The sequence below is a fragment of the Herpailurus yagouaroundi genome, unplaced genomic scaffold (assembly GCF_014898765.1).
Source record: "Herpailurus yagouaroundi ecotype Mexico unplaced genomic scaffold, PumYag 203, whole genome shotgun sequence".
NCBI classification, from domain to species: Eukaryota; Metazoa; Chordata; class Mammalia; order Carnivora; family Felidae; genus Herpailurus; species Herpailurus yagouaroundi.
This window is the reverse complement of record NW_024412434.1, coordinates 33055736-33076009: the sequence shown is the minus strand read 5'-3', so window position 1 is coordinate 33076009 and position 20274 is coordinate 33055736. Positions and strand designations below refer to the sequence as shown.

The 20274-nt window shown below is 53.0% G+C and overlaps 1 protein-coding gene across 2 annotated transcripts in view; it reads right to left on the bottom strand.

Moving 5' to 3' along the window:
• Positions 1–20274, bottom strand: part of ADARB2 (adenosine deaminase RNA specific B2 (inactive)) — a 427099-nt gene that overhangs the window by 236985 nt on the left and 169840 nt on the right. The window lies entirely within an intron of this gene.

The window sequence follows — 20274 nt, the reverse complement described above, 5'->3', positions numbered from 1 at the left end:
TCTGTGCATGTGCAGCATGGCTAAAAAAAAGGTAATGCATACATTTTTAATTTAATTCTTTTTCATGACTTTTTTCATCCTTGGTATCAAAATCAGGACACAGTCTGATAATTATCTACTTGTTATCCATTATTTCTTTTACTACTCTGATCTGATCATCTGTATTACCACGACTTTGGGTAAAATAATGTGTGTCTAAACTATTCGGCATGCTCGTTTGCTGGGAGGGTCCTCCAGGAAATTTTTCTAAAATGAATAATGAGTAAATGAACAGTGTGGTGCTGTTGGTCAGGGAGAAATTTCATGACATGTTTTTGTTTATAAAAGTTTGAATCTGGTCGTGCGGTTCATTTCAAGTTCACCTGTGGCGGCCCTTCGGAAATAGAGAAACTCTGTCTCAGTATTTATGATTCTGGTGGGAAATGCGAGACACCCTCCCAGATGCTCCCAGATGGTCAGGTCGCAGGTGTAGGAGGCCGTTGGGTCCTGTCCCCCCGCCCTGAGTGAACCTCAGGCATCTTAGGCCAGGCGGCCTTCCCAGGCCCTTCCAGTCATGCCAGGCACAGTCAGGCATGGTCTTCTAGAACATTCACTGAGCACCTGTGGGTCCGCAGCCGTGGTCATGGCACTAATCATTGTGTCCACTTCACAAAAGAAGAAGGTCCAGGGAGTGTCTCAAGATGCCCAAGCGTCTCTTCCGGCCCCGTGACAAGCTGTCTTGGCCCCGGGGGGTGGACACAGAAGCTTCTCTGACTCGGTGAGATATCTGTGCTAGGCCCGCAGCATGGCAGGAAGGATGGCAGGCGGTGTTGTCAGTGGACACGTGGCCGTCTGGGCACAGGTGAGTGGAAACCCAGGGAGGAGGAGAGCCCGAAGCAGCCCGTGTCCTCCTGCAGCTGGCTGACGGGTCGGACACTTGTATGGGGGTCAGAGTTCTTCTCCAGTTCTGGGCGTGCCTAATCCAGGCTCCGGATTTACTAAGTGTGTGGTCTCAGGCAGGCTGCTGAGTATCTCCAGACTTCATGGAGACAAGTGCCCGACTCATATGCCGGTCGAGGTCCTGTGACATCATGTGCATGCCTGCAGATATCACGTCACAGCACCAGGACATACGCCCTTGAGAATGTTGCTGACCATCGATCGGTTAGACTTGTTTTGAGCACAGACACCAGGTGGCTGATTACACTTCCTTCTCCAGGACCAGCGTCCTGCGGCCCCTTGATCAACATCACCTCTGAGGAAGGAGCAGTGCAGACGAGCAGGTACAGTCAGAGGCTGTGTGAATCGTGGCTTGAACGTTCCCAGTGAACATCAGGCCCCACCGTCCTCCTCTGGAAGATGTTTCGAGCGGACGTGAAACTGTTGTGTGCTGATCTGCGCACACGGCCAATGTCCGTGCCTGCTGCTGTCTGAAGAGGCCACTCGTTCTGTCAGTGATGAAGAAATCAGTCTGGACTTCATGGGCATGGGAACTCCGGAGAGTTCCTGAAGGTCCACCCGTGGTCAGTCCAAGCTCAGTGCAAGACTGTTTACTCTCCCCTGCCTGATCCTATCGCCACAGGGCCCAAGGGGGAGCCACGCGTTTCTAGAAGAGAGTCTATAAATAGACCGCATTTCAGGGCATCCCATGAGGAGCTGGGTCTATAAAGACCCCGATAATTGCACTTGTTTCCTGCTTTTATTGCGAGCCATGCTTTGGATGATTAGTGTGTTTTTCGGGCTAATGGCAACAGTATGTTGAATGAAAATGCCATTCCTGGATAAAATGATCAATCTCCTTGACTTTGCCAGTAAACACATCCCATCGGGGGGTCGCTAATGTGCTTTTATGACCTCCCTGTCAGAGAGGGTACCATCAGCACGCTTGATAAACTATTCTTTGGGGGGCTTCCTTTTAATTTTATTTTTTATGCAATCATGGGAGACCATAACCCATAAATTTGGCCTGATGCTTTCTCACTATTAACTAATCCTGAAGAAGCCCTCTGGGGTCCGCCAGGCACAAACCCTTCAAAGAATCTGTGTGGGATATTGGGAATGATGTTCGCCCTGGGACAGAGGCTTAGAGATGGGGCTGCTACCGTTGTCTTTGCGCTCAGAGCTGCAACTTGACTAAATGTCATTTAGTCAAGATGCTGGACGCTGCAGGATTTGCAGATGGGACCGACTGTTTGTCTTTAATAAATTCATTGACTCACAGAAGAGGTATTAGGTTGTTTGTTTGAGAAAAGGATGTGGAAGTGGCTCCAGACTGCTGATGTGCAGTTTTTCATTAGGTCTGTGCAGGCTCCAAAGTGCTCAAATCCAAATTAAGCTCCAGAGTCTTTTTGGAAAACATGGTAACAGCTGTGCAATGGGAAGGGGAATTTAAATGTGTCCCCGACCAGAGGCATCGAAGGGCGTCGCTCCAGCCCCGCCGACGATCTGGACCCACAGGACAGGCTATTTGCTTCGCCACGGAGGTCGAGACGGGCCATTCTCGGTGTAATGCGGGAGCTGCTCCGCTACCCACCCCCCCCCCTTGCAGGAGCTGTTTCTATTGTCTTCAGCCACTGAGGACACTCATGGGCAAATGATGATTTTCAAACTAAGACTCAAATTTAAGAGATGTCTGAAGCTAACCGTGGGAGTAGTTTCTCTTTTCAATTTCATATTTATCCACCTGGAGAAGTTGGGAGGTGAAGGACAGAGTCGATGGCCCCTTAAGCCCCTGGTTCTGTTGTAATTATTGCTAATCTTGGTAAACAATAGCTCTCTACTGTTGTGATTTCTTCACTGGGATCTAGCCCAAATCTGCACCACGACACTAAAACCGTTCGTCATAAAATCAGTAATAATCAGGTATCACTATACAACAAGCTCTCAGTCCCAAGGTGTTTTGTTCTGTTTACTTGTGTGTGTTGTCTGGGGGTCGGGCGGGAGGTACTACCAGCTTGAGCACCTAATTCCAACACATAGATTCCTTATGGGAGTGGCTCTTGTGGATTCAGCAAGTATTTACTGAGCAGCTATCATCGGTGGCTTTGTTCTCACGCTCAGAACAGTGGACAAAAGGGAAGGAGTCTCGCTCCTCGTGTGGCTTACACTGCGTCTGGAAGGGGCAGACCACACGTGTGCACACGTGCGTGCGGTCTGTCCTCTGGAGCAAAGCCAAGCCAGGAGGACGGGCTGCTGGGCCCGGTGGGCCCGGCGCAGTGTGGGGGCATTTGCGCAAAGTCCTAGAGGGATGGATGTGAAGGCGGATCGCAGGTCAACGTACGTGAGCAGCAACGCCCTCTACATGCAAACACCACACTCAGCACTGAGGAATCACAGCGGATTCGGTTATCCCCCCCGTTTGGTTTGCCAGGAAACTTTTGGTTTTACAGGGAAAACCCTTTAACGTGAGTGTGTTTGTCGCCTCCTTCTGACTTCTTGCTGTTGTACCCTCAACCACCTGCCCGCCTTTAATCCTATAGTCCGGAGTGAGACGTTCCACTTTTTTGGAATGCTATGGTGTGTAAACAAACCAGCAAAACCACACAAATGCATAAAAATATATACGATACTACTGAAACGGAGCCCCCCTGGATATTCAGAAGGATGGACTTACCATTTTGGGACGATTGGTAGGGAGTTCAACCAATGTATGTTTGTACAGCTATTTCCAACAACCGTTAACTCTCAGTTGTTTTTCGATGATATGAATAAGAGACGAGTTTGGAATTTTAATGTCTCTCAATGGCCATGTGATACTGAATATGTTTTTTTTTTAATGCCCATTATCTGGAAAGTACTTTCCAGATGATGTTCATCCTTTGGTAGGATACCATTTTAGTCTGGACAAGCACTACCGACAAAACTTTCTGCAGTAATGGGGATGTTCTAGATCTGTGCTGTCAGGTATGGTGGCCACCAGCCACTCGTGGCTACTGAGCACCTGACACGTGAGACGGAGAAACCGAATTTTAAATTTTATTGTTTAATTTCGGCCCAAGTTGAGTAGCCGCGTGTGGCTACCACCTACCAGATCGGAGCGGGTCCTGAGAGTGGTGTGTCAGCTGCCACCCGGAAGCTTAAAATCCCACTGCACCCACACTTCTGATGGGTTTTATGCTGTGAGAATAAGTCCTTCACGAAGAGGTATCCATACTTTGCCAAGTACATGGAAACTTACGAAATTAGGCCGCGTTCCAGGAAGTGGGGGATCTGCCGAGCTCACGGCAAGGCCAGGAGTATCCTTGAAAACTCAGGAGAGTCTCATCTCGAGGGGGGAGGTGACTGTCACGGCCACGGCAGGAGAGGGACACAGAGGAAGAGGTAACGGGAAGAACAAAACAGAGAGGCGAAATGCCAACAAGTGCTGACCGCTGACGAGCACCGAAAGCCTGAGTCTTAGGGTGAAAGGCAGCTCTGTTGGCCACGTTCACATTGAATTTTAGCTGGAGGCTTTTCAGAAAAGCAATAGCACAAGTGAGCTCACGGCATCTTGAGAAAGAGGCAAACAGGAGGGATCTGCATCGGCGGCAACAGCCTGGCTGTGGACTGAGGTCCGGACGCACCCTCCTCTCCAGGGAGCACCGGGGCGGCCCATGACGCATCTGCGTGCTCCCGCTGCGGCAGGGCAGGCTGTCTGATGGGGCGTCCTGGACGCCAGCCCCCGAGCCAACCTCCAGGTGGGCTCCAGGGAGCACGGTGCCCACGGCGTCAGGACATCCCATCCGGTGGGTGCCGCCCGGAACAGCCCCACCGTCCCTGGAGCCTGCCTGGCTTTCTGGCCAGGCTGGGAAAAACTCGCATCACAACAGTGAGCACACCCTTCCAAGGTCACCAAGTACCTGAGACACGAGTTAATACCGACCCTGCAGCCCTGAGAGCTCGAGGAAGCGAGGCAGCTTTCTAGCTTCTGACGTTACCTGAGCCCCAATGTTTCCACAGAGGAAGGACAGGCTGGACCCGCGTGCCACCCACCCCTGCGGCCAGACTCCCCCAGGAAAAAGTGATCCGAGAGCCCCCAGAACACCTTATCCCGACCCTAGAAAAACCAGGGAGAGGCCAGGGACCAACTGTAGAAATGGTGCCGTTCCCACTTCGCGCTTTTGGGAGCAGATTTCTCGTTGGCGAGGGTAAGGAGAGCCTCCGTTACGTTGCACCTGTGTTTCCCCCTTATTGCTGCCGTCTTGCCATGGTCGACTCTGAGCATACGGCCCCTGATTTTCCACACCCACGCCTGTCTCCATGCCTGTGGGTAGAGAGCCAGCCTCCCCGTTCCCACTCCGGTGACGAGAGATGGCGTCCCTCCGCACCCACCCTTCTCTGCCTGAGGTTTTCCCTTGTGCCCAGAGTGGCCACTGACTGAGAACCAAGGGCAGGCGGTGCTCAGAGGCCCGTGGGTGTGGAGCTGAGGCACGTGTATCCCACACCAAAGCCCCGTTTCCCCGGAGGTACCGACGCCAGGGTGCGCGGGCCGTGTGGCGGAGGCCGTGCCCTTGTCGGCTGAGCCGCCTTCCTCTCTCACGCCCCCCACCCCAAACAAACAAACCGCCTCTTCCCCTTCCTTCTGAAGAAGCTGTTCCCGTGTCGGGAAGATCAAGGCAGCCCGCCGAGGTCCTCGACCACCGAATGTGATAACCACTGGCTTGACAGAGCGAGGTCTCCTTCCCTCTTCTCTTTCCTGTGTGAAAAGAAAGCCGGCTCGTCCTTGACGCCTGCACCTCCCACTGGACATCTGCCTGTTTAGCTGGGTGGGCTGTTCTGCGTTTGGAAACTGAAGGCTGGCGTCCCTTCCCAGGATAACGTCAACCTGCCTCCCACGGTCACACGGACGAGGAAAGACACACTTAAAGGAGCTGCCACCCCGTCGTGGGAAGCGCACGGCCCGCTCGCGTTCCTCGACGCACGCCCAGCTGGGACGCGGGGGAAGCAGGGCAGGTGAGCTCACGCACAAGAACGGCACACGGGACGGTGGCAGAAGGGTCACAAGTGGCCGCGCCTGAGGCGGCTGCCTTCGACGGTCTCGGCGACGAAGCAACGGGAGCTGTTCCGGGAGGCGTGCTGTTAACCCGCCTCACACGTGCTCGGTGAGGGAGTCGCGACTCCGCTGCAGAAGCGGAAGGAGGCGGCGTGTCCGTCACACGGGCCAGTGGGCAGGGATCTCGCCCGGGCTCGCGCTGCGAGGGGCATGTCCCTCTGGGCACATCTGCCCGCCAGGCTTCCCCACCCACCGAGGGAGGATGTCCAGGAGGGAATCTCACGTTCAAGGTCGGCAGCAGCCGCACCCAGCAAGGGAAGGTGACGCCACTCAGACGCTGTCCTTGCTTCCTGACGTCCCTTCCTGGAAAATGCTGAATCGGACAGGAGACGGCTGTAATTCATTCTTCTCCGTCAGATCAGTCGGTTAAGCAAATGAACGCCAAGGAGCAAATTTTCTTGTCTGATTCGTATTCCCGCCAGAAGCAAAGCGAGGGAGGGAAATCTTGGGACGCCATAGTTTCGTCCGGGGAGAAGCAATTGTGGAAGCTGGTATTACCAGGGAAAGCTCTGCCGAGTGGTGAGGGTGTGATTCCGCCTGGCGCGTTGGTCGATAGGCTCTCAACACGAGTAGTCCGTGCTTTTTTCATGTATTGGAAGTGAAGTTTCTATATTGATTATTCCCTTCCCTGATTTTCTTGGTCTGCTTGCCTCCTGGATTTGCTAAGGCCATATGCCACCTGGGTATGGCAGGGTGCCTCTGGAAACCACCTCTCCTAGGACAGTGTGGACCCAGGAGCCCAGCCGCCCTAACAAACAGCAGTGATAGGTCGCTGTCTGAGAAGCGGTCCCTGCTCTGTCGCTACCAAACAGGATTCCATCAGGGTCTCTGTTTCCCCACCTGCACCACCAGCATGCATGGTTTCCCTACAGCTGTGGCCCCAGCGTGGAGGACAGAGCCTGCCGTACGGCAGGGGCTCACTTGGTCTTTGTCAAGCAAATGACGGATGGCATCATTCACATCCCTTCCGGTCCAACCAACTTCAGGATAAAACAGCAGGTGAAACACAGCAGGTGATATTTAGTGTGTGTGTAAGGGACCAACCCGTTAGAAAAAGAAGCATCTTGGCAGTGAAATTATGGATACAGGATTCTTCCAGTCAGATCAGAAAATATTGTGCTGCTGGCCTTTGGACACTCAGTCCCTATCAACTGGAAACAGTGGTTCAGAAAGATGAGCTCACACCGCTGGGCATTTATCTACTACTTAGTTTTAGCACAGTTCTTACTCCGATAAAACAAATAAAACCCTAGACTCTTTGTTCAATTCCAACACAAGTGATGACTTTTAAAGTTACTCAATGGTTGCCATAAACCGTATTTTAAAATCCGTGCCCAGTGGTCTGTCCTGTTCCACGGAGCCCGGGCAGCAGCCTTGAAAACCCCTGTTTGTTTCAAGTTTCAGCATATGTCCTGTTAAAAATGTTGTGCACAAATCTTCTAGGGAGAAACACGTATTCCCAAGTCTACCGTAAGACGCACCGAGAGGATCTTCAAGCCGGGACGTACGTAGGCACCTGTGTCTGAAAATCCCCACGGAGAAGCCGTCTGCAGCTGAGCCCAGAGAGAATCGCACCCCGCTCTGACCCACGACGACGTCTAAGGGCGGAGCGGACCTTCCTTCTGCCTGCCCACGTCTGTTCCTCTTGCCTCATTGACTTCTCTGCCGCTCCGATGTGTGTATCCCGTTACTAGCCCGTGACGAAGCATGCCAGTCAGGGTTTGGGACTTTCCTTAGCGTGTTACCAAAGCCACAGGTGCGCCTATGTTCCTGTCTTACATACGTTTGTAATTCTTTTCCTCCTTTAACCTCTTGAAAGAGAGATTGTAGGATATTAAAAGAGTTGCCGTGTAGGCTCCATTCTAGAGCTGGAAATGTCTTTGCTGAGGCCTAAATGTTAGCATCAGTGCCCATGCTACCGTTGACCCTGGAATTTCACTTTGGAATTTATCCTGGAAAGTAATTGGATAAGTTCACGCTGGCAAACGTCCAAGAGCATTCATGCCAGGATTTCTCATAATATTAAGAAGTATAAGCAGTATAAATATCCAACTGAAACCAAATTAGGTTGTATCCACACAAAGGAGCGTATGCAACCTTTCCCCGTGATACTATATTTACTTAGGAATTTTTATATACTATGCTGTTGGGTTGAAAATTCAATTACTGGGGTGCCTGGGCGGCTCAGTCAGTTAACCATCTGCTCTGCTCTTCATTTCGGCTCAGGTCATGATCCCGGGGCTGTGGGATAGAGCTCTGTGTCAGACTCCGCACTTAGCACAAAGCTTGCTTGAGATTCTCTCTCTCCCTCTCTTCTCCCCCCTCCCCTGCTCACCCTCTCTCTAAAATAAAAAAAAAAAAAAAGAAAATTCATTTACTGAATGGCATGCATCGTATGTTTCCTTCTTGGTAACAACTTTGTATATATGTGTATGCATAAAAAATATAACTAGGGAATTTTATTTACCAAAATGATAAAAACACTTCTGACTGGGTGGTGGGATTATGAGTGATTTTTCACTCTGATTTTCGTATCTGTATGAATTGTCTATGTTTTTTTGTTTTTGTTTTTTTTTTTTTTACCATGGTCATATGTTATATTTTTAAAAGCAAACAAGTAAAAAGCTAAATTTAGAGAAGAAAGAACACGGATCCTCCTCTCTTTTCTGAGGCCCAGCAGCAAGAAAGTTGCCTGTTGACAGGTGGGTTTCGAGAGTCAGCCGCTAAGCTTGCGTCTGCTTCCTGACACCTCCAGGTAGAGCGGTTAAGGACCACCGTGTTTGGTGCGCGGGCCGTTTGGTTAAGCGGCCACACTGACAATCCGAACGTGCGTTAGTTCCATATTTGCTTGACTTAGGTCACTTCCTCAGGAAGAACACGAAGGGAAAATCTCTTGGCTCATTTGCTGGATGACGAGCTTTCAGGGACTGCTCAGATCCGGACACCCTTGTCTGCATGATGACAATGTCAAACAATATTTACAAATTTACTACACAAAAAATGCTGAGATGCAAACTTTTCAGATGGTTCTTCGGTCTTTTCTGTGCTTGAGAATGAAGCAGGACCATGATCTCAACCGAAACGTTGAACCTGGCGGGACACATTTCAGACATGTTGGACGGAATCCTCTGGGCCCAGTCCCAACCTTCTCCCCAGTGTTGATGCTGACCCACAAGAGGCACTGTGGCTCACCCCGGGGTGAGTGTCACTGTGAAACATGAGGAACAAGTACGAGAGGCGTCCTGCAGCTCGAGCTGGGATGAATCAGGCTGCCTGAATCGGGCCTGCCGTGGACACTAATCACAGAAACGGCGTAGGTTCGGAGAGCCTACAGGTTCCCCGTGTCGTGCATAGGGGAGTGACCCCACCAAACATGAACTGGCTTTGCACGTCCCGGGTCGCAGCAAGACGCGGTGGTTAAGGACAAGCTTGAAATCTAACAGGCGTGGGGTTGGATCCCGACTTAGCCACCAACAACCTGTATGATCTTGGATATCTTTTCTAATCTCTGTAATTCTCTGTTGTCTTTTTATTTCCATACATAATTCTTAGTTAAAAATGTCTACCCCATAGGATCGTTGGGAAAAATCAGAGGAATTCTTCAGGAGCGCGCAGTTGCCTGGAGTAATTACAAATGGTAATTATCCCGTCATTGTCGGTGGTGAGACAGGGTTTATGGTGCCTTGGTTGGAAGTTGAATCAGGCGCACGTTTGAAACAGCAGATAGCAACAAAGTTCATCTTTGTTGACAGCTGACCTGTGTCCTCACAGATGGCCAGAATCCGAGTGACAAAGTCACAGCAGGAGAGCTTTAACCAGGAAGGGAAGTTGGATGTGGGGCGTCCGAGCCCTGGAACACACGGGGGCGGGAAACAGGGCTGTGCTAACGCGAGGGCCTCGCCATAAACCAGCGTCCTGAACACAGTGCCTGCCTCGGGTTGGGACACTCGGCCCCCACAAAGGCTCCAGTTCAGAGCCTCTTCTTTGTTCGTGGCTGGCGTGACCTCCCCATTTTTGGGTTCGCATTTGCTCCTTTCTTCCTGTCGCTCAGTGTGCTCTGTCCTTGTACATGCTAGCGAAGGCCTCACAATGTCCCGCTTTGTAGCAGTTACATATTTCTGCTTCCTTCAGATGCGTATGTCCTAGTTATTAAACCAGTGTGTTTTAAGCCTGGTTTTCTGTAGTCCCTGTGGGGTATTTCAGGTCTCCTCCTCAGAACATTTCCACGTTGTGTCTGGTGGACACACGACGTACGTGCTGAGGTTCCTTCCCGACAGCTCACGTCTCCTCACTGGCTCTTAACTGCACACCTCGTTTGTGCCGCGGGTCCTGCCGTGTTAAGGACTCCTCATACTTACTAGAGGGAGGATTACAGCGTTATTGGTTATAAAGCCGTTAAGCTCTCTTTTTAGGTTTGTTTCAAATCCTGATCTGCCTGCACTAACTGGGCACCGGGCCTACTGGACAAAGGTGGGGAGGGGACTGGCCACAGCTTTGCTGTCTCTCAGCCTCCATTCGGCCCCTTTCATCAATAAGAGCCCGATTAACATTCCATTAGCAGATCAATAAGGGACCAAATCTACAGTCAGCCACTTGGCTGCTACTGACAGTTGGAGTTGCCCGTTTTCTTCGCAGGGGAGACATGTGGGGAGACAGTTCTCTGTGAGCCTCTGTTTAATCAGATGACAGATTAGTTAGCAACAATGACTGTCCCTCTAGTTACCTGATTTAGAGCTTGAAAATAATATTTTATCATAAGAATTAAAAAAAAATTTAACTTTTTTTAAAAATTTATTTTCAAGAGACAGAGAGAGACAGAGCACGACTTGGGGAGGGGCAGAGAGAGAGAGGGAGACACAGAATCCTAAGCAGCTTCAGGCTCCGTGCTGTCAGCACAGAGCCAGACGTGGCGCTTGAATCCATGAGCCGTGAGATCATGACCTGAACCGAAGTCAGACACTCAACTGACTGAGCCACCCAGGCGCCCCATCATAAGAATTTTTTTCAATTTATTAATTAGAGAGAGAGAGAGATAGAGAGAGAGAGAGAGAGAGAGAGAGAAAGAATCCCAAGCAGGCTCCACACCCAGAGCGGAGCACGACTTGGGGTTCGATCTTACAACCCTGGAATCCTGACCTGAGCCGCAATCAAGAGTTGAACACTTAACCAACTGAGCCACCCAGGTGCCCCTATCATAAGAATTTTTAATTAGAATGATAATCTTTAAGCGTGTAAGCAGAGAGATGACGTCATCTGAACATCCTGTGTTGCAGACTGAAAGTTAGATGCTCCCTCCTCCATTAGGTTGGTCTCAGGGACCTGCCTTGGGTTCTATCTGCACACCATCCTGACAGTGTCTGTGGTTACTATGGCATTTGGACCATTATCCGGTTCTGAAACGCCCGGCACATTTTAGGGTTTCTAGTCTTCATGAGCACAGGAGTCTCGTGTTTCCCAGATTACTAGCAGCTCTTTCCTCCTCAGGAGCAATGGAGGACGGCAATGATGACAGGAACAAGGTCCAGGTTTTTTTTTTACTCTGGGGTTCCACCCTCTCAAGCCTGGCTAGACCCTCCACATCCTCGTCCACCCCCTTGTCAGCTTTACCCCTGTGCATGGCCACTGTTGTAGTCCTTCTGTGAACCTGTCCTGTGGATTATAAGCATTTATTGCATAGCTCTGTGTTGTTCCAATCAGTGTGGCTCATTTGTTCACCATCCATCCATCCATCCAGTCACCCATCCAGCCACCCATACACCCAACTATCCATCCATCCATCCATCCATCCAGTTTATTAAGGTTTTCTTTCATCTAGTCTGTGCTCACTACGACTCAGACAATGTCTGCGGAATACGGAGCTCGATGATGGGTACATGGATGGACAGATGGAAGAGATGGCAGACAGACAAATGATCGATGACAGATGCCCTGGGGTCACTACCTCTGGGGATGCAAAATTCTGGAAGAGAAGCAAAGGTGTAACATACTGTCGAGTGCAGTGGACAGAAGCAAGCTCTGGGCTCCATGCTGACTCTGCACCCAAGTCTGGCAGATGTTTTCATGCTCAAGGAAACACCAGATACAAGTTCAGCTAAAGTGATAGCCACTCACTCCTAAAATTCAGTAACCAAGACACAGAATAAGATTCAAATTATGAGGATCTCTTAATCATCTCTTTCCCCTCCGCAAACATGCATCCATTTTCTTGGTCTTTTCGGCAATTTTGCAAACCTGTTGGTATCACAATTTTGAATTTTCGCCAACTTCCTCCAACTAAACTGGATTACGGGTCAGTAAGAAATCAGCGCTGTTGAGCCCAGAGCCTAAAAGCTTTGGAGCAATGGATCTAATGAAAAATTTAATATCTTGCACTTCCTCTTTCTATTGCCTTTTTGTTTGGTTTCCACAGGAATTTATTTCTGTGAGTGTTTGCTGTAGGCAGATGCTTTCTCGTTCTTTTAGCCTTTGATTAAGAGGACAGCACAGCCAGGTTGCTGCCTAGAGGGAGGTGGAGGCAAGGGGTGGTTGTGTGCGTGTGCAGGCATGCGTGCGTGTGCAGACGTGTGTGCGTGTGCATGCAGGTGTGTGCAGTGTGTGCAGGTGTGTACGTGTGTGTATGTGCCCACCGCGACGTGCGTGTGTGCTGTAGGGCTCTGGGAACCACTGGCTGTTATCATGACAAGCCATGGGGAAGCCTATAATTCTGTGCTTAAAATAGTATTTCCAGCCTCGGAATTTGCAATCTAGCTGAAATGAAACACAAAAAGAATAGAAAAGGCGAATCTTGAGCCTCAAGATTTAGGGATAACTTATGTCCACAAGTAAGTAATGCTGTCTCTCTTTACCCCTCCATTTCCCAGCTACCTGCGCACTTGTGTAAGTGCCCCCCACCCCCATAGCGATGGACTTGAGTAACAAGGTAATAAGAACTTCCCGGTACTAGATTTTAGGACTAGAGGTGCCCGTGGGGTGGTGGGCATGAAGGGGAGCCCTGCACCCATGGGCTGGAGCCGGCTGCCTGGGCGGGTGCTAGGATGTGAGGGAGCACAAGGATTGCACCAGGGAGGGTACGTCTGTGCCAGAAAGGACCCGGACAAGAAATTCCACATCAGCCTGCGTGAGTAGAGCTTGCCTCATGGAGCGTGAGGCTGCCGTCCCTCCCGCTGCCCATGTACTGGCAGGTGGGCGGGCGGTCAAAGGCGCCTGGTTAGCACACGGCCAGGGGGAGCAGGTGTCTCCCCACATCACTCCACGAACAAGCTGTCTGCTGTTTGCCTTGCCCTTAACAGCACGTGTTCTGGGTTAGAAGCTTCTGGAGCCTGCTAATCTGCTTTAGTTAATAATTATGTGAAATGGAGAACCCGGTCCCTTACCACTTCCAAACCAAACCCTCCTCAGAATTTTGGAACCTTCAGCATTTGGGGGTAAGATCAAGCCAGTGACCACGGAAGGAGACGAACCCCATCCAACTATTTAGTACCTCCAAATAGTTACTTAGGTTGCTTCTACAAGCGAGCCCCATAAAATCATCAAGATGGTACATCAGGCATCACCCTGCTTTGTCCCGAAGGAAAGATCCCTCCAAACCCTGGTCTATTTGCAGGCACAGCAGTGATTTCCCAAGAAGCAGGTGATGTGCTAACAGGCTCCCATCAGAAGTAGGGGTGCTGGGAGCACAGGAAGTAGCGGCTCACTTAACCATTTGGGGGTGCTGGAGAACTTCACCACTGGCTCTCATTTGAAATCATTCACCCAAACAAATCATCCCCCACACCGAACCCACATCGGTACCCTGCACACGGCTGGCGGGAAAGACACTAATTCCACGCGAGCAGTACTGGTGACAAAGCCCATCCACACATGCAGTTGATTACAAAGTTCAAAATAGAATGTTGCGCGATGGGAGCGAGATATTGTGTTAGAGTAATTCTCCATCCGTTTGATCCCCCATTGTATTAAGAGAGCAGGAAAGTCTCCCTGCTGGAGATATTTAAGGTCATACTGGTGAACACGTCAGACGGATGATGCAGCGGAGGGGACCCTGCAGCGGCTGGAGGGGGTGCAGGTCAGTGAGGGCTCTTTGCTGGCACCAACATTCGAAGTCTATCATTCCGGATGCATAAGTTCAAATTATTCACGAAGCAAGAATGCCATTGAACTGTACCTTCTAAAATTCCTGGAGTACGTAAGAAAGTGCCAGGCTGATATATCTGGGCAGTAAGAGACATATAATCATGGCACCCTCAGTGACAACCCCCACACTTTATGGACTCCACTCTTCTGCACACAGCCACGAATGACCGAAATGCACACAGAGCCCTCGTCAAATCCACGGCAACGGACTGGGTACTACACGCACCACCGTCTGAAGCAGTTAGAGGATCCCGCACACAGCCCGAGTCTCACTTTGCTAAAATCACCGAAGGACACAGCAATGTCACGTCCCCGGAGGGCTGAGATACTCGTTCCTGGAACCACCGGCCTGCCCAGAGTTTTCAGCTCATATCCAGCAATGTACCTTCCTTTCTGCTTCCTTTCAAACCGTGTTGGCATCTATTTTTATAATGCCTGGTTAAATCTCATAGTCTTCTATACATAATGATCCAACCTATAATGTATGCAGATCTGTGAACGATTATTTACTGACTCCTTCCCACAAGTCGAGCACTGAGTTAAGGCTTACAGGTGTGCTAAATTATTTCATCAATCGCCGGTAATAACTCTATGAGGTAAACAATTTTATCCCCATCATGTAGGCTAGTGAACTGCGGCTCGGGGTTCGGACAGTGTCTGTGGCCTTTAGGATCACTGCAGAGCTGGGCTTGGCACCCACTGGCCTTTTCCAGGTTGGCTTTTCCTTTTAGGAATGCAAACGCGTTCCCCGCTCAGTGGGGGCCTGTGATTCTTTGTCCTCTGGCTGAGTGAAGTCTTTCCTTGGGCAGGTGAAGCTCTTCATAGTCAAATAATCAGATGTTGCCCCGTTTGGTCGAGAGCAGAACAGACCGTGGGACGAGGAGAAGACAGCCTACGAGGGACATGGTTTTCCTTACAGCCTAGGAAATGGATGGAGTCAGGATTTTGGCACACGGTCGTCCGTGGTTGCCTGGAACCCCCTGTCTGAGCCCCCTCTAGCTACAGAGGGCCTGGTCTTGCCCTGCGGCCTGCCTATCCGCTCAGCTTCTGGGACCTTCCACCCCAGGCCCAGCTTTGGACTGGTGTCAGGTGTGTGTTGTGGCTTTCGAGACGGTGCTGTCCTGCCCTCCATCTGTGAGCGAGCTGCCTCATGGACGCCCTCTCTGATCTCTCCACCTTCGTGTCCTCCCACCCGGCCCAGTCTCACCCTCCGGTGGAGCTCTGGGATCAACGAAGCCCGGATTCTGGGCTTCTTGAGCCCCCTGGTCGCCAGCACCAGCTGCCCACCTGCCCACATCTGCCCGAATGTGTCCTGTGGCGGTGGACCTGCCTGTCCCGTCCTGAGCCGTCCTCCTTCCCAGCCTCTTTCCCCTCTTCTATATTCTCCCTGCAACTGTATCCTCACCACCAGATGGTGAACATTTTCAAGTCTCTCCTGTTAAAAATACGCACCACTTATCTGACACCTCCCCAAATCAGCAGTTTCTGTGGGGTGTGGGTTCCCCTCCAGGGGACACGTGACAGTGTCTGAAGATGTCTGCTGGTCACACCTCAGCGTGTGTGCCCAGGACGCCCCGATTACAAAGGACTACCCAGCACTAGCTGGTCAGTAGCACCAGGCCTGAGGCGCGGTGCCCATGCCCGAGTGTCCGGGACTGCCGGCTCCCACTGTCCCCCACTTTCCCCTCTGGCCCCGCCGCCCCGCTGGGCTGCCCCTTTCTGGACAGCGATGGCCTCCTTCTTGACATCAGCTGGTGTGGACGCGGGTTAGACCCCACCTTGCTTGCCCGCTGCACCCACTGCCTTTCCCCTCGAAACATAATCCCCTCGGTTTCCTTCATCATGTGCCTGCGGCCACCAGCCCCAGTGACTTCCACACTTGTCTCCTCCTGGGTCCCTTTCCCGAAGCATCTGGACTTGGTCTGTCCTCCCCTGATCTGTCCGGGGCCACAGCACCGCTGGCGGCCTCCTCGCTGTTCTGCCAACTTAGAGAGACCCCCAATCTGCTTTCCAAGGTGCAGCTGTCCCCAAACTGAAGGCTGACGTCCTTCCACTCGACATTAGGCTGACCTCCCGACAGGGTCCGTGGGGAGGTCCACGCCTTCCACTTCCCCTCCTCACCTGCTGCCTCCTGGACCTGCTCACCTGCTCAGTCCTGACCCTGGGGCTCTGCATGGCAGCACAAACCTCTTCACCCTGCAGAGACCTGCTCATCCTCAGTTTCTGGCTGTTGTCAGTTCCTCACACAAGCCTGTGCTGACCGCCCCAGCCTGCCTACTGGGGCCAAATCCCTGGAGTCGAGGCTGTCCCGGGGCTCATCAGGTTGTAATGATGACTGATCGGTGCCCCACGTCGTAGATACCAGGCCTCTTGCCCGCTGGGCCTCAGGCAGGCTCACCACACATCTCGCGGCTCACACACACCGTCCCTGAAGGGTTATTAGTGCTGGCACCAGAGACTTCTGCAGTGCTCGACGCGGGCATGGAGTTATTAACAACCATCGAATGAAGGAACGAGGGAACAGGCCTTGCCTTCCTGAGAGCGTGGGCCTTCCCGAGAGAGCGTGGGCCACTCGACAAATCTGTCCTCGTGCCACAGGTGAACGAGGAGGCTGCTGTGTGTCACACACTCTTCCAGGGACCTCTGGCAGAGGACGTTCCGGAAGACACCGGAGTGCTCCATGGCTGTCTGACCGTGTACACCTCCCAGATTACCACCCCCCCGCCCCGTGTAGCCCCAAAGGAGCCACAGGTGTCTCCTTTTCTAACCAGCCTGCAACGCGATTATGCACTTTATTCACCGAGGCGGATCGCTGCCACCCTCAGGAGGTGACAGCCCTTTCAGGGCTGAGAGACGCACAGCCTGCCTCCCGTGGCCCATCGCCGGCACCACTGCAGTCCCTCGCAGCCCTCCCACGCTTGGCCCATGGTTTCCAGGAAGCATCCCATGGTGTCCCAGGCTGCAAGCCTACCCCAGACACTTTCATGCCTGCAACTTGAATTAGAGCAAAGCATCCCTGGGCACCGTCCCTGGAGAGGGTCCTGGCTGCCGGCGGGGTGGGACCTGTCCTCTGCCAGCATCCCTGGGCAGCATCCCCCATTTTCTCCCAGATCGCTACATAGGTAGGACCCAAAGGTCACTGCATGTCCTAAGCTGAAGTTTTTCTGAAGCCCAGATGCGAACCCCGGCTCCTGCAGGGCTGAAGAGACATCACCTTCTGTGAAGCGGCCCCCCTTTGACCCACATTCTGGATGATTGACGGTACTAACACAGCCCAGTGCCGGGCGCTGTGTGTCCCCACTTTGAAGACGGGGTCTCTGAGGCTCAGAGCGGCCACAGGACTCTGGGCCGCATCTCTGAGCACAGACGGACGTCTCCTGCGTCGTCCACACAGCGCGCGCTGGATTCGATCGCGTGAAGCCTGCAGTGAATTTGGAACATTTGTCTGAGAAACAAAGGGACGTATTCAACGTTGGCCATTATTTCTAAACCAAAGACTAGGTCGCACGGTCTGTCAAGGACACGAAAAACACACAGCTGAGGAGCAGGTCGGGATCCCGTGAACTTGAAGCGGCCTGCAGGTCGGGACCACAGACACCCAGGCTGGGTCTCGCGGACTCGTGAACTCTGCCCCGAAGGCCTGATGGCGCTGTGCCCAGTGGAACAGAGCAGAGTGGAGACACGCACACGAACACGTGACCGTGTGCTGCAGTCCTGCTTCCACTCCCGTGTCTCAGGCTCGCTCGCCTGAGCCCTGCCGACGGGGCCTCCGTCCTTGTGGCCGTCTGGGGCTGGGCTTGTTTGACTCTGAATTTGGGTATTGAGGGCAGGTCACAGGAGGGCACACGTGGTCTGGGCGCCCAAGCCCTGGCGGGCAGGAGGCACGTGCCGGGGACAGGCCCTTGGGCACCACCCGTCCAGAGAGGTGCAACCAGCCTGGGCTCCTGAGTGCTGACCACATCCTCCCCGGGCAGCTGATCTGACCGCCCTCCCTGCCCCCGCCCTGCCGGCCTTGCCCGGCTCTGCGGTTTGGATGTTTGTGTCGTTTCCCATAGGAGCGCTGCCCAGCGCCCCTCCAGGGGACCTGCCAGGCTGGAGGTCACTCCCAGCGCCAGGGCGCAGGGGACCGGCCGTGTCCAGGGCTGCGCCAGCCTCCAGCCACTTGGCTCCATCCCCTCGGGGAGCCGTCCGCGTACAACCTCACTCTGTGGCTCATTAGGAGCACCCTTTGAGGGAGGACAGGCTGGTTTATCCCGGCAGAAGGCTCGGGCACGGAGGAGGAGCCCCTGCCAGCTGGCGGGGGGCAGGACAGCGGGGCTTCCAGAAAACCCCATGACACTACCACGGACTTCCAGCAGTGAGGACGAAAAACACAGCCTCCCTTTAGGAGGAAATGGCTGGCTGGTCAATGGCCTGAGGCACACTCGCCCGCTGGTCACTGATGCCTTTGTCTGGGTGAGTGGTTGGGAGGGCATCAGGCCAGCCCCACACACGGATGTGAGTGCAAACAGGGAGGGTTTCCAACCATTGCACGCTGCTCCCCACCTCTGCCCGACCCCAGCACCCGCACAAAGCTCCCGGCGGCCGGGCCGTGGCCGACACGAGCCAGGGCTTAAAGGAGAGCAGACGTGGCACCCCATTTTGTTACCCCGGAGGTGTGGGGGCTGGGGTCCCATGCTCATCTCCACTGGAGCAAACTCGTCACACTTTCCTGCTCTGTTCTGGAGTCTCGTTACCTGTGCAAACATCACCTTTGCTCACCAAGAGCGGCTGTGGCCCAGGCACCACCCTGCTCGCTTGACCTGGAGCCCTCTCGGAACCCATCGGATTGGGGAGCAGTCCCGACGCTGAGCCGCAGGGACTGTTAGGGGCCAAGGCCGTTTTCGTTCCTGCTCTGAAACGCCTTCCCCTAGGCGAGCAGCGGAGTGCGGTCTCTGCCTGGACGAGAACCGGGCTCAGGCCACGGTGTCAGGGTGACGGTACCCCCAAACCCCTCATTCCGGAGACACCACAGCACCGAGGGGCTTAGGAGGAAATAGCTGGGGTCCCTCCTTGCGTGTGATGTTGGCACGTTCGGCGTCCCTCCCCTTTGGCTCCCGAGGGTGTCCGCCGTGTGGCCCCTTCCCCGTGTGAGGCTGATACCACCCTACGGGGCAGGCGCGTGGGAAACAGCTTTTATGCCAATCACTTGTGAGCCATTTTTTGTATCTGTGTCTTTCTGATTATTAAACCCGCAAAGATAGGATTTTAAGTGTTTTCTGAATATCGGGATGAAAGTGTTGGGTTTTCATGGCATCAAGGAGGGAGACAGAGAGAGAGAGAGAGAGAGTTAGTTCCTGAAGCAGCAAACGCTGTGTAAGAGACTGGAGAACAATTTCCCTTTATTGGAATTTAAGGCCAGAGACAGCTTTGAAGCCGTGGGCATTTCTGTATCTGCATTCCCAGTGCCCGTGTCTGCCTGAGCGATGCGCATGCCCGCGGGGCCGACCTCTGCACTGGGAGTACGAGGCAGGCATTGGAGGCAGGGGCGCGGAGGGGCGCGGAGGGAGGGGAGGGGCGCAGAAGGAGGGGCCGGCCGCGGCCGCTCAGCACACACACCCCACCCCTTCCTGGTCCCGCTCCAGACAAGCACGTCCGGCCACGTGTGTCTGTCTCCGCTCCTACATTCGCCTCCACATCTGTCTCTCCCTCTGTGTCTACACTATAACCTTTTCTGGAGTGCCCTGAGTGACGCACAAACATCACTTAAACACGTCTGTCCCTTGAGGAGTGAGATTCCCTCCTCCTGGTACATCAGTGCCCCTTCATAAGCTGCCCCTGCCCTTTCCATGGGGGTTTTAGGTAGGGAAGTCAGCGGTGTGGGCAGATACACATCTGATTCGATTTCTGCTGCTCAGGCGTTGAGTCAGCACTATGGGTCTGAGGGGGAAAAACCACCAAAGACCATTATAGTAGGATTTCAGGAGGCACCGCCCCTTATTTTCTTGGATCTGAGGGTCCTGGAGGCTAAGAATACCGTGCTCAAGGTTCGACAGCCCATGATGGGCTCAGATCCCAGCTCAGTCCTCACACCCAGCAACCATGATGCCCTCAATTCGTGTGTTATTTTGTCTTGTTTGCCAGAAAGCAGG